Below are 12,168 nucleotides of genomic sequence, written 5' to 3'. Positions count from 1 at the left end.
GAGGTACCGTTTTCATCGGGACACCTGTGGGAAGGCGGGACGGTAGGCCATGTGTTGTTGGGGGCGTGTTTCGATGGGTGCGTCAAGCGAAATGTGCGGAAAAAGCGTTTTTTTCCCCACATTTCGGACTTTGCAGGGGTGTCTGGGTAAAAAAATCTGGGGCGATGTGCGCAAATCACACCTCTGCGGATTCCCACGGGTGTCCTCTCTTCGGAAATGCATGGGGCTCCCTGTTTTCCTTGGTGGCTTGGACACCCGAGGCCCATATCTGTATGTTGTGCCGGTCGGCAGAATGGCTGAGATTCCCCTCTGCAAACAGACTGGGGGTTGCTTGCGTTTTTGGCTTGCCCCTTGCCGGCCAGGTAGGTGCACCCACGCATGTGAGGTACCGTTTTCATCGGGACACCTGTGGGAACGCGGGACGGTAGGCCATGTGTTGTTGGGGGCGTGTTTCGATGGGTGCGTCGAGCGAAATGTGCGGAAAAAGCGTTTTTTTCCCCACATTTCGGACTTTGCAGGGGTGTCTGGGTAAAAAAATCTGGGGCGATGTGCGCAAATCACACCTCTGCGGATTCCCACGGGTGTCCTCTTTTCGGAAATGCATGGGGCTCCCTGTTTTCCTTGGTGGCTTGGACACCCGAGGCCCATATCTGTATGTTGTGCCGGTCGCAGAATGGCTGAGATTCCCCTCTGCAAACAGACTGGGGGTTGCTTGCGTTTTCGGCTTGCCCCTTGTCGGCCACGTAGGTGCACCCACGCATGTGAGGTACCGTTTTCATCGGGACACCTGTGGGAACGCGGGACGGTAGGCCATGTGTTGTTGGGGGCGTGTTTCGATGGGTGCGTCAAGCGAAATGTGCGGAAAAAGCGTTTTTTTCCCCACATTTCGGACTTTGCAGGGGTGTCTGGGTAAAAAAATCTGGGGCGATGTGCGCAAATCACACCTCTGCGGATTCCCACGGGTGTCCTCTTTTCGGAAATGCATGGGGCTCCCTGTTTTCCTTGGTGGCTTGGACACCCGAGGCCCATATCTGTATGTTGTGCCGGTCGGCAGAATGGCTGAGATTCCCCTCTGCAAACAGACTGGGAGTTGCTTGTGTTTTTCGGCTTGCCCCTTGCCGGCCAGGTAGGTGCACCCACGCATGTGAGGTACCGTTTTCATCGGGACACCTGTGGGAACGAGGGACGGTAGGCCATGTGTTGTTGGGGGCGTGTTTCGATGGGTGCGTCGAGCGAAATGTGCGGAAAAAGCGTTTTTTTCCCCACATTTCGGACTTTGCAGGGGTCTCTGGGTAAAAAAATCTGGGGCGATGTGCGCAAATCACACCTCTGCAGATTCCCACGGGTGTCCTCTTTTAGGAAATGCATGGGGCTACCTGTTTTCCTTGGTGGCTTGGACACCCGAGGCCCATATCTGTATGTTGTGCCGGTCGGCAGAATGGCTGAGATTCCCCTCTGCAAACAGACTGGGGGTTGCTTGCGTTTTCAGCTTGCCCCTTGCCGGCCAGGTAGGTGCACCCACGCATGTGAGGTACCGTTTTCATCGGGACACCTGTGGGAACGCGGGACGGTAGGCCATGTGTTGTTGGGGGCGTGTTTCGATGGGTGCGTCGAGCGAAATGTGCAGAAAAAGCGTTTTTTTCCCCACATTTCGGACTTTGCAGGGGTGTCTGGGTAAAATAATTTGGGGCGATGTGCGCAAATCACACCTCTGCGGATTCCCACGGGTGTCCTCTTTTCGGAAATGCATGGGGCTCCCTGTTTTCCTTGGTGGCTTGGACACCCGAGGCCCATATCTGTATGTTGTGCCGGTCGGCAGAATGGCTGAGATTCCCCTCTGCAAACAGACTGGGGGTTGCTTGCGTTTTCGGCTTGCCCCTTGCCGGCCAGGTAGGTGCACCCACGCATGTGAGGTACCGTTTTCATCGGGACACCTGTGGGAACGCGGGACGGTAGGCCATGTGTTGTTGGGGGCGTGTTTCGATGGGTGCGTCGAGCGAAATGTGCGGAAAAAGTGTTTTTTTCCCCACATTTCGGACTTTGCAGGGGTGTCTGGGTAAAAAATCTGGGGCGATGTGCGCAAATCACACCTCTGCGAATTCCCACGGGTGTCCTCTTTTTGGAAATGCATGGGCCTCCCTGTTTTCCTTGGTGGCTTGGACACCCGAGGCCCATATCTGTATGTTGTGCCGGTCGGCAGAATGGCTGAGATTCCCCTAGCAAATAGACTGGGGGTTGCTTGCTTTTTTGGCTTGCCCCTTGCCGGCCAGGTAGGTGCACCCACGCATGTTAGGTACCGTTTTCATCGGGACACCTGTGGGAACGCGGGACGGTAGGCCATGTGTTGTTGGGGGCGTGTTTCGATGGGTGCGTTGAGCGAAATGTACGGGAAAAGCGTTTTTTTCCCCACATTTCAGACTTTGCAGGGGTGTCTGGGTAAAAAAATCTGGGGCGATGTGCGCAAATCACACCTCTGCGGATTCCCACGGGTGTCCTCTTTTTGGAAATGCATGGGGCTCCCTGTTTTCCTTGGTGGCTTGGACACCCGAGGCCCATATCTGTATGTTGTGCCGGTCGGCAGAATGGCAGAGATTCCCCTCTGCAAACAGACTGGGGGTTGCTTGCGTTTTCGGCTTGCCCCTTGCCGGCCAGGTAGGTGCACCCACGCATGTGAGGTACCGTTTTCATTGGGACACCTGTGGGAACGCGGGACGGTAGGCCATGTGTTGTTGGGGGCGTGTTTCGATGGGTGCGTCGAGCAAAATGTGCGGAAAAAGCGTTTTTTTCCCCACATTTCGGAATTTGCAGGGGTGTCTGGGTAAAAAAATCTGGGGCGATGTGCGCAAATCACACCTCTGCGGATTCCCACGGGTGTCCTCTTTTCGGAAATGCATGGGGCTCCCTGTTTTCCTTGGTGGCTTGGACACCCGAGGCCCATATCTGTATGTTGTGCCGGTCGACAGAATGGCTGAGATTCCCCTCTGCAAACAGACTAGGGGTTGCTTGCTTTTTCGGCTTGCCCCTTGCCGGCCAGGTAGGTGCACCCATGCATGTGAGGTACCGTTTTCATCGGGACACCTGTGGGAACGCGGGACGGTAGGCCATGTGTTGTTGGGGGCGTGTTTCGATGGGTGCGTCGAGCGAAATGTGCGGAAAAAGCGTTTTTTTCCCCACATTTCGGACTTTGCAGGGGTGTCTGGGTAAAAAAATCTGGGGCGATGTGCGCATATCACACCTCTGCGGATTCCCACGGGTGTCCTCTTTTCGGAAATGCATGGGGCTCCCTGTTTTCCTTGGTGGCTTGGACACCCGAGGCCCATATCTGTATGTTGTGCCGGTCGGCAGAATGGCTGAGATTCCCCTCTGCAAACAGACTGGGGGTTGCTTGCGTTTTCGGCTTGCCCCTTGCCGGCCAGGTAGGTGCACCCACGCATGTGAGGTACCGTTTTCATCGGGACACCGGTGGGAACGCGGGACGGTAGGCCATGTGTTGTTGGGGGCATGTTTCGATGGGTGCGTCGAGCGAAATGTGCGGAAAAAGCGTTTTTTTCCCCACATTTCGGACTTTGCAGGGGTGTCTGGGTAAAAAAATCTGGGGCGATGTGCGCAAATCACACCCCTGCGGATTCCCACGGGTGTCCTCTTTTCGGAAATGCATGGGGCTCCCTGTTTTCCTTGGTGGCTTGGAAACCCGAGGCCCATATCTGTATGTTGTGCCGGTCGGCAGAATGGCTGAGATTCCCCTCTGCAAACAGACTGGGGGTTGCTTGCGTTTTCAGCTTGCCCCTTGCCGGCCAGGTAGGTGCACCCACGCATGTGAGGTACCGTTTTCATCGGGACACCTGTGGGAACGCGGGACGGTAGGCCATGTGTTGTTGGGGGCGTGTTTCGATGGGTGCGTCGAGCGAAATGTGCGGAAAAAGCGTTTTTTTCCCCACATTTCGGACTTTGCAGGGGTGTCTGGGTAAAAAAATCTGGGGCGATGTGCGCAAATCACACCTCTGCAGATTCCCACGGGTGTCCTCTTTTCGGAAATGCATGGGGCTCCCTGTTTTCCTTGGTGGCTTGGACACCCGAGGCCCATATCTGTATGTTGTGCCGGTCGGCAGAATGGCTGAGATTCCCCTCTGCAAACAGACTGGGGGTTCCTTGTGTTTTCGGCTTGTCCCTTGCCGGCCAGGTAGGTGCACCCACGCATGTGAGGTACCGTTTTCATCGGGACACCTGTGGGAACGCGGGACGGTAGGCCATGTGTTGTTGGGGGCGTGTTTCGATGGGTGCGTCGAGCGAAATGTGCGGAAAAAGCGTTTTTTTCCCCACATTTCGGACTTTGCAGGGGTGTCTGGGTAAAAAAATCTGGGGCGATGTGCGCAAATCACACCTCTGCGGATTCCCACGGGTGTCCTCTTTTCGGAAATGCATGGGGCTCCCTGTTTTCCTTGGTGGCTTGGACACCCGAGGCCCATATCTGTATGTTGTGCCGGTCGGCAGAATGGCTGAGATTCCCCTCTGCAAACAGACTGGGGGTTGCTTGCGTTTTCGGCTTGCCCCTTGCCGGCCAGGTAGGTGCACCCACGCATGTGAGGTACCGTTTTCATCGAGACACCTGTGGGAACGCGGGACGGTAGGCCATGTGTTGTTGGGGGCGTGTTTCGATGGGTGCGTCGAGCGAAATGTGCGGAAAAAGCGTTTTTTTCCCCACATTTCGGACTTTGAAGGGGTGTCTGGGTAAAAAAATCTGGGGCGATGTGCGCAAATCACACCTCTGCGGATTCCCACGGGTGTCCTCTTTTCAGAAATGCATGGGGCTCCCTGTTTTCCTTGGTGGCTTGGACACCCGAGGCCCATATCTGTATGTTGTGCCGGTCGGCAGAATGGCTGAGATTCCCCTCTGCAAACAGACTGGGGGTTGCTTGCGTTTTCGGCTTGCCCCTTGCCGGCCAGGTAGGTGCACCCACGCATGTGAGGTACCGTTTTCATCGGGACACCTGTGGGAACGCGGGACGGTAGGCCATGTGTTGTTGGGGGCGTGTTTCGATGGGTGCGTCGAGCGAAATGTGCGGAAAAAGCGTTTTTTTCCCCACATTTCGGACTTTGCAGGGGTGTCTGGGTAAAAAAATCTGGGGCGATGTGCGCAAATCACACCTCTGCGGATTCCCACGGGTGTCCTCTTTTCGGAAATGCATGGGGCTCCCTGTTTTCCTTGGTGGCTTGGACACCCGAGGCCCATATCTGTATGTTGTGCCGGTCGGCAGAATGGCTGAGATTCCCCTCTGCAAACAGACTGGGGGCTGCTTGCGTTTTCGGCTTGCCCCTTGCCAGCCAGGTAGGTGCACCCACGCATGTGAGGTACCGTTTTCATCGGGACACCTGTGGGAACGCGGGACGGTAGGCCATGTGTTGTTGGGGGCGTGTTTCGATGGGTGCGTCGAGCGAAATGTGCGGAAAAAGCGTTTTTTTCCCCACATTTCGGACTTTGCAGGGGTGTCTGGGTAAAAAAATCTGGGGCGATGTGCGCAAATCACACCTCTGCGGATTCCCACGGGTGTCCTCTTTTCGGAAATGCATGGGGCTCCCTGTTTTCCTTGGTGGCTTGGACACCCCAGGCCCATATTTGTATGTTGTGCCGGTCGGCAGAATGGCTGAGATTCCCCTCTGCAAACAGACTGGGGGTTGCTTGCATTTTCGGCTTGCCCCTTGCCGACCAGGTAGGTGCACCCATGCATGTGAGGTACCGTTTTCATCGGGACACCTGTGGGAACGCGGGACGGTAGGCCATGTGTTGTTGGGGGCGTGTTTCGATGGGTGCGTCGAGCGAAATGTGCGGAAAAAGCGTTTTTTTCCCCACATTTCGGACTTTGCAGGGGTGTCTGGGTAAAAAAATCTGGGGCGATGTGCGCAAATCACACCTCTGCGGATTCCCACGGGTGTCCTCTTTTCGGAAATGCATGGGGCTCCCTGTTTTCCTTGGTGGCTTGGACACCCGAGGACCATATCTGTATGTTGTGCCGGTCGGCAGAATGGCTGAGATTCCCCTCTGCAAACAGACTGTGGGTTGCTTGTGTTTTCGGCTTGCCCCTTGCCGGCCAGGTAGGTGCACCCACGCATGTGAGGTACCGTTTTCATCGGGACACCTGTGGGAACGCGGGACGGTAGGCCAGGTGTTGTTGGGGGCGTGTTTCGATGGGTGCGTCGAGCGAAATGTGCGGAAAAAGTGTTTTTTTCCCCACATTTCGGACTTTGCAGGGGTGTCTGGGTAAAAAAATCTGGGGCGATGTGCGCAAATCACACCTCTGCGGATTCCCACGGGTGTCCTCTTTTCGGAAATGCATGGGGCTCCCTGTTTTCCTTGGTGGCTTGGACACCCGAGGCCCATATCTGTATGTTGTGCCGGTCGGCAGAATGGCAGAGATTCCGCTCTGCAAACAGACTGGGGGTTGCTTGCGTTTTCGGCTTGCCCCTTGCCGGCCAGGTAGGTGCACCCACGCATGTGAGGTACTGTTTTCATCGGGACACCTGTGGGAACGCGGGACGGTAGGCCATGTGTTGTTGGGGGCGTGTTTCGAATGGTGCCTCGAGCGAAATGTGCGGAAAAAGCGTTTTTTCCCCACATTTCGGACTTTGCAGGGGTGTCTGGGTAAAAAAATCTGGGGCGATGTGCGCAAATCACACCTCTGCGGATTCCCACGGGTGTCCTCTTTTCGGAAATGCATGGGGCTCCCTGTTTTCCTTGGTGGCTTGGACACCCGAGGCCCATATCTGTATGTTGTGCCGGTCGGCAGAATGGCTGAGATTCCCCTCTGCAAACAGACTGGGGGTTGCTTGCGTTTTCGGCTTGCCCCTTGCCGGCCAGGTAGGTGCACCCACGCATGTGAGGTACCATTTTCATCGGGACACCTGTGGGAACGCGGGACGGTAGGCCATGTGTTGTTGGGGGCGTGTTTCGATGGGTGCGTCGAGCGAAATGTGCGGAATTTGCATATTTTTTCCCACATTTCGGATTTTCAGGGGTGTCTGGGTAATAAATTATGGGGCAATTTGGGCATATCATACCTCTGCGGATTCCCACGGGTGTCCTCTTTTCGGAAATGCATGGGGTTCCCTGTGTTCCTCGGTGGCTTGGACACCCGAGGCCCATATCTGTACGTTGTGCCGGTCGGCAGAATGTCTGAGATTTCCCTCTGAAAACAGACTTGGGGTTACTTGTGTTTTAGGCTTTCCCCTTGGCGGCCAGGTAGGTGCACCCACGCATGTGAGGTACTGTTTTCATCGGGACACCTGTGGGAATGCGTGATGGTAGGCCATGTGTTGTTGGGGGTGTGTTTCGATGGGTGAGCCGAGCGAAATGTGCGGAAATTGCGCATTTTTTCCCACATTTCGGACTTTGCGGGGGTGTCTGGGTAATAAATCCTGGGGCGATTTGGGCATATCATACCTCTGCGGATTCCCACGGGTGTCCTCTTTTTGGAAATGCATGGGATTCCCTGTTTTCCTTGGTGGCTTGGACACCCGAGGCCCATATCTGTATGATGTGAGAGTGTGACATTTCCGGTGTGAAAACAGACTTGGGGTTACTTGTGTTTTAGGCTTTCCCCTTGGTGGCCAGGTAGGTGCACCCACACATGTGAGGTACCGTTTTCATCGGAACACCTGTGGGAACATGGGACAGTAGGCCATGTGTTGTTGGGGGCGTGTTTCGATGGGTGAGTCGAGCGAAATGTGAGGAAAATGAGTATTTTTTCCCACATTTCGGACTTTGCAGGGGTGTATGGGTAATAAATTCTGGGGCAATTTGGGCATATCATACCTCTGCGGATTCCCACGGGTGTCCTCTTTTTGGAAATGCATGGGCTCCCTGTTTTCCTCGGTGGCTTGGACACCCGAGGCCCATATCTGTACATTGTGCCGGTTGGCAGAATGTCTGAGATTTCCCTCTGAAAACAGACTTGGGGTTACTTGTGTTTTAGGCTTTCCCCTTGGCGGCCAGGTAGGTGCACCCACACATGTGAGGTACCGTTTTCATCGGGACAACTGTGGGAACGCCTGACGGTAGGCCAGGTGTTGTTGGGGGCGTGTTTCGATGGGTGCGTCGAGCGAAATGTGCGGAAAAAGCGTTTTTTTCCCCACATTTCGGACTTTGCAGGGGTGTCTGGGTAAAAAAATCTGGGGCGATGTGCGCAAATCACACCTCTGCGGATTCCCACGGGTGTCCTCTTTTCAGAAATGCATGGGGATCCCTGTTTTCCTTGATGGCTTGGACACCCGAGGACCATATCTGTATGTTGTGCCTGTCGGCAGAATGGCTGAGATTCCCCTCTGCAAACAGACTGGGGGTTGCTTGCGTTTTCGCCTTGCCCCTTGCCGGCCAGGTAGGTGCACCCACGCATGTGAGGTACCGTTTTCATCGGGACACCTGTGGGAACGCGGGACGGTAGGCCATGTGTTGTTGGGGGCGTGTTTCGATGGGTGCGTCGAGCGAAATGTGCGGAAAAAGCGTTTTTTTCCCCACATTTCGGACTTTGCAGGGGTGTCTGGGTAAAAAAATCTGGGGCGATGTGCGCAAATCACACCTCTGCGGATTCCCACGGGTGTCCTCTTTTCGGAAATGCATGGGGCTCCCTGTTTTCCTTGGTGGCTTGGACACCCGAGGCCCATATCTGTATGTTGTGCCGGTCGGCAGAATGGCTGAGATTCCCCTCTGCAAACAGACTGGGGGTTGCTTGCGTTTTCGGCTTGCCCCTTGCCGGCCAGGTAGGTGCACCCACGCATGTGAGGTACCATTTTCATCGGGACACCTGTGGGAACGCGGGACGGTAGGCCATGTGTTGTTGGGGGCGTGTTTCGATGGGTGCGTCGAGCGAAATGTGCGGAATTTGCATATTTTTTCCCACATTTCGGATTTTCAGGGGTGTCTGGGTAATAAATTCTGGGGCAATTTGGGCATATCATACCTCTGCGGATTCCCACGGGTGTCCTCTTTTCGGAAATGCATGGGGTTCCCTGTTTTCCTTGGTGGCTTGGACACCCGAGGCCCATATCTGTACGTTGTGCCGGTCGGCAGAATGTCTGAGATTTCCCTCTGAAAACAGACTTGGGGTTACTTGTGTTTTAGGCTTTCCCCTTGGCGGCCAGGTAGGTGCACCCACGCATGTGAGGTACCGTTTTCATCAGGACACCTGCGGGAATGCGTGACGGTAGGCCATGTGTTGTTGGGGGCGTGTTTCGATGGGTGAGCCGAGCGAAATGTGCGGAAATTGCGTATTTTTTCCCACATTTCGGACTTTGCTGGGGTGTCTGGGTAATAAATCCTGGGGTGATTTGGGCATATCATACCTCTGCGGATTCCCACGGGTGTCCTCTTTTTGGAAATGCATGGGATTCCCTGTTTTCCTTGGTGGCTTGGACACCCGAGGCCCATATCTGTATGATGTGAGAGTGTGACATTTCCGGTGTGAAAACAGACTTGGGGTTACTTGTGTTTTAGGCTTTCCCCTTGGCGGCCAGGTAGGTGCACCCACACATGTGAGGTACCATTTTCATCGGGACACCTGTGGGAACGTGGGACAGTAGGCCATGTGTTGTTGGGGGCGTGTTTCGATGGGTGAGTCGAGCGAAATGTGAGGAAAATGAGTATTTTTTCCCACATTTCGGACTTTGCAGGGGTGTCTGGGTAATAAATTCTGGGGCAATTTGGGCATATCATACCGCTGCGGATTCCCACGGGTGTCCTCTTTTTGGAAATGCATGGGGTTCCCTCTTTTCCTCGGTGGCTTGGACACCCGAGGCCCATATCTGTACATTGTGCCGGTCGGCAGAATGTCTGAGATTTCCCTCTGAAAACAGACTTGGGGTTACTTGTGTTTTAGGCTTTCCCCTTGGCGGCCAGGTAGGTGCACCCACACATGTGAGGTACCATTTTCATAGGGACAACTGTGGGAACGCCTGAAGGTAGGCCAGGTGTTGTTGGGGGCATGTTTCGATGGGTGAGCCGAGCGAAATTTGCGGAAATTGCGTATTTTTTCCCACATTTCGGACTTTGCAGGGGTGTCTGGGTAATAAATTCTGGGGCAATTTGGGCATATCATACATCTCCAGATTCCCACGGGTGTCCTCTTTTTGGAAATGCCTGGGGTTCCCTGTTTTCCTCGGTGGCTTGGACACCCGAGGCCCATATCTGTACGTTGTGCCGGTTGGCAGAATGTCTGAGATTTCCCTCTGAAAACAGACTTGGGGTTACTTGTGTTTTAGGCTTTCCCCTTGGCGGCCAGGTAGGTGCACCCACACGTGAGGTACCGTTTCATCGGGACAACTGTGGGAACGCGTGACGGTAGGCCAGGTGTTGTTGGGGGCGTTTCAATGGGTGAGCCGAGCGAAATGTGCTGAAATTGCGTATTTTTTCCCACATTTCGGACTTTGCAGGGGTGTCTGGGTAATAAATTCTGGGGCAATTTGGGCATATCATACCTCTCCGGATTCCCACGGGTGTCCTCTTTTTGGAAATGCATGGGGTTCCCTGTTTTCCTCAGTGGCTTGGACACCCGAGGCCCATATCTGTACGTTGTGCCGGTTGGCAGAATGTCTGAGATTTCCCTCTGAAAACAGACTTGGGGTTACTTGTGTTTTAGGCTTTCCCCTTGGCGGCCAGGTAGGTGCACCCACACATGTGAGGTACCGTTTTCATCGGGACACCTGTGGGAACGTGTGACGGTAGGCCATGTGTTGTTGGGGGCGTGTTTCGATGGTTGCGTCGAGCGAAATGTGCAGAAAAAGCGTTTTTTCCCCCACATTTCGGACTTTGCAGGGGTGTCTGGGTAATAAATTCTGCGGCAATTTGGGCATATCATACCTCTGCGGATTCCCACGGGTGTCCTCTTTTCGGAAATGCATGGGGTTCCCTATTTTCCTCAGTGGCTTGGACACCCGAGGCCCATATCTGTACATTGTGCCGGTCGGAAGAGGAAGAGGCTAAACTAGTACAGAAAAAAACTTACTAAATACACAATGGAAGGGGCACTAATAACTACACCTACAACAATGACCCAAAGCCCCACACAAGTAGTGGCTGCACAAGATCTCTCCCAAATACCACCCTCACAGACTATAACACAACAGGTGCCGCCACTCCAACCATACACGACCAACATGGGAGGAGGATACTCAATGCCAGGAGCTGGGTATTATAATTACAACAGTGGAAGAGGAGGAATTATGAGAGGGAGAGGATACGGATATAACACACAACAGCAGGTGGGAGGACTTAGAAATTCCTAACCCACAGGGCAACCAGTATACCAGGACAACACAGGGAGCTTTCCATGGCAGAGTAGGGAACCACCGGTGTGTTGGAGTTGTGGATTATTAGGGCACATGTCACGCACGTGTAGAGTAAGACCAGGAACACCATCATGGAGTGAACAGGGACAACCAAGGCCCATACAGGAACAGCAGGGCATACAGCAACAGCAGACGTTGCAACAGGGAAATGAACAGCAACAACTAATAACACAACAACAGCCACAGACATATGCACTGCCACAACAACAGGTAGCGATAACACAACAACCCCAAGCACAACAAATACAACTGGGTAGGGTGACGGTCCTGGGACACAACCCTTACACAGGAAATGGTCAATCGTTGTACCCTCAATAGGACAGCCCACAGACGGCCTTGGTGTGTCCCATCCTGTCAGTAACACCTAATAGTGCGGAGGAACCACGCATAGAGGTAACGATAGGTGACAAAAAATTATCATTCCTTGTTGACACCGGGGCGACCCTGTCTTGCATAAGGGAAGGTAAATTTAAGATGTCAGGCGAAGCCATGAACACCCAAGGATTCTCTGGGGCTAGAGGGTTGGTTCCTTTTACTGATAACATTCCCTTATCTATAGGAGATTATGACATGTCAGTTCCACTTTTATATTATAGTGCCTCACCAGTAAATATACTGGGGAGAGACATAATGAACAGGTTGAATATGACGATCTCCTTTACTGAAGACGGCATAATTTGCTCTACTCCAGGGATTAACATGCTCACAGCACGACAGATTATGCAAGCATACTGCGGACAGACAGCGATTAGGGCCGAGCCAGTAGATGGCGAACTTTTCCAGTACGGGAAAGACATGGCATTTGCATGGATGCCAGGGATAGAGGGAAAGATC

This window comes from Ambystoma mexicanum, chromosome 5q (genome assembly GCF_040938575.1).
Source record: "Ambystoma mexicanum isolate Mex_15411 chromosome 5q, UKY_AmexF1_1, whole genome shotgun sequence".
Taxonomy (NCBI): domain Eukaryota; kingdom Metazoa; phylum Chordata; class Amphibia; order Caudata; family Ambystomatidae; genus Ambystoma; species Ambystoma mexicanum.
The sequence above is the reverse complement of the archived record's forward strand: the minus strand, read 5'-3'. Positions refer to the sequence as shown.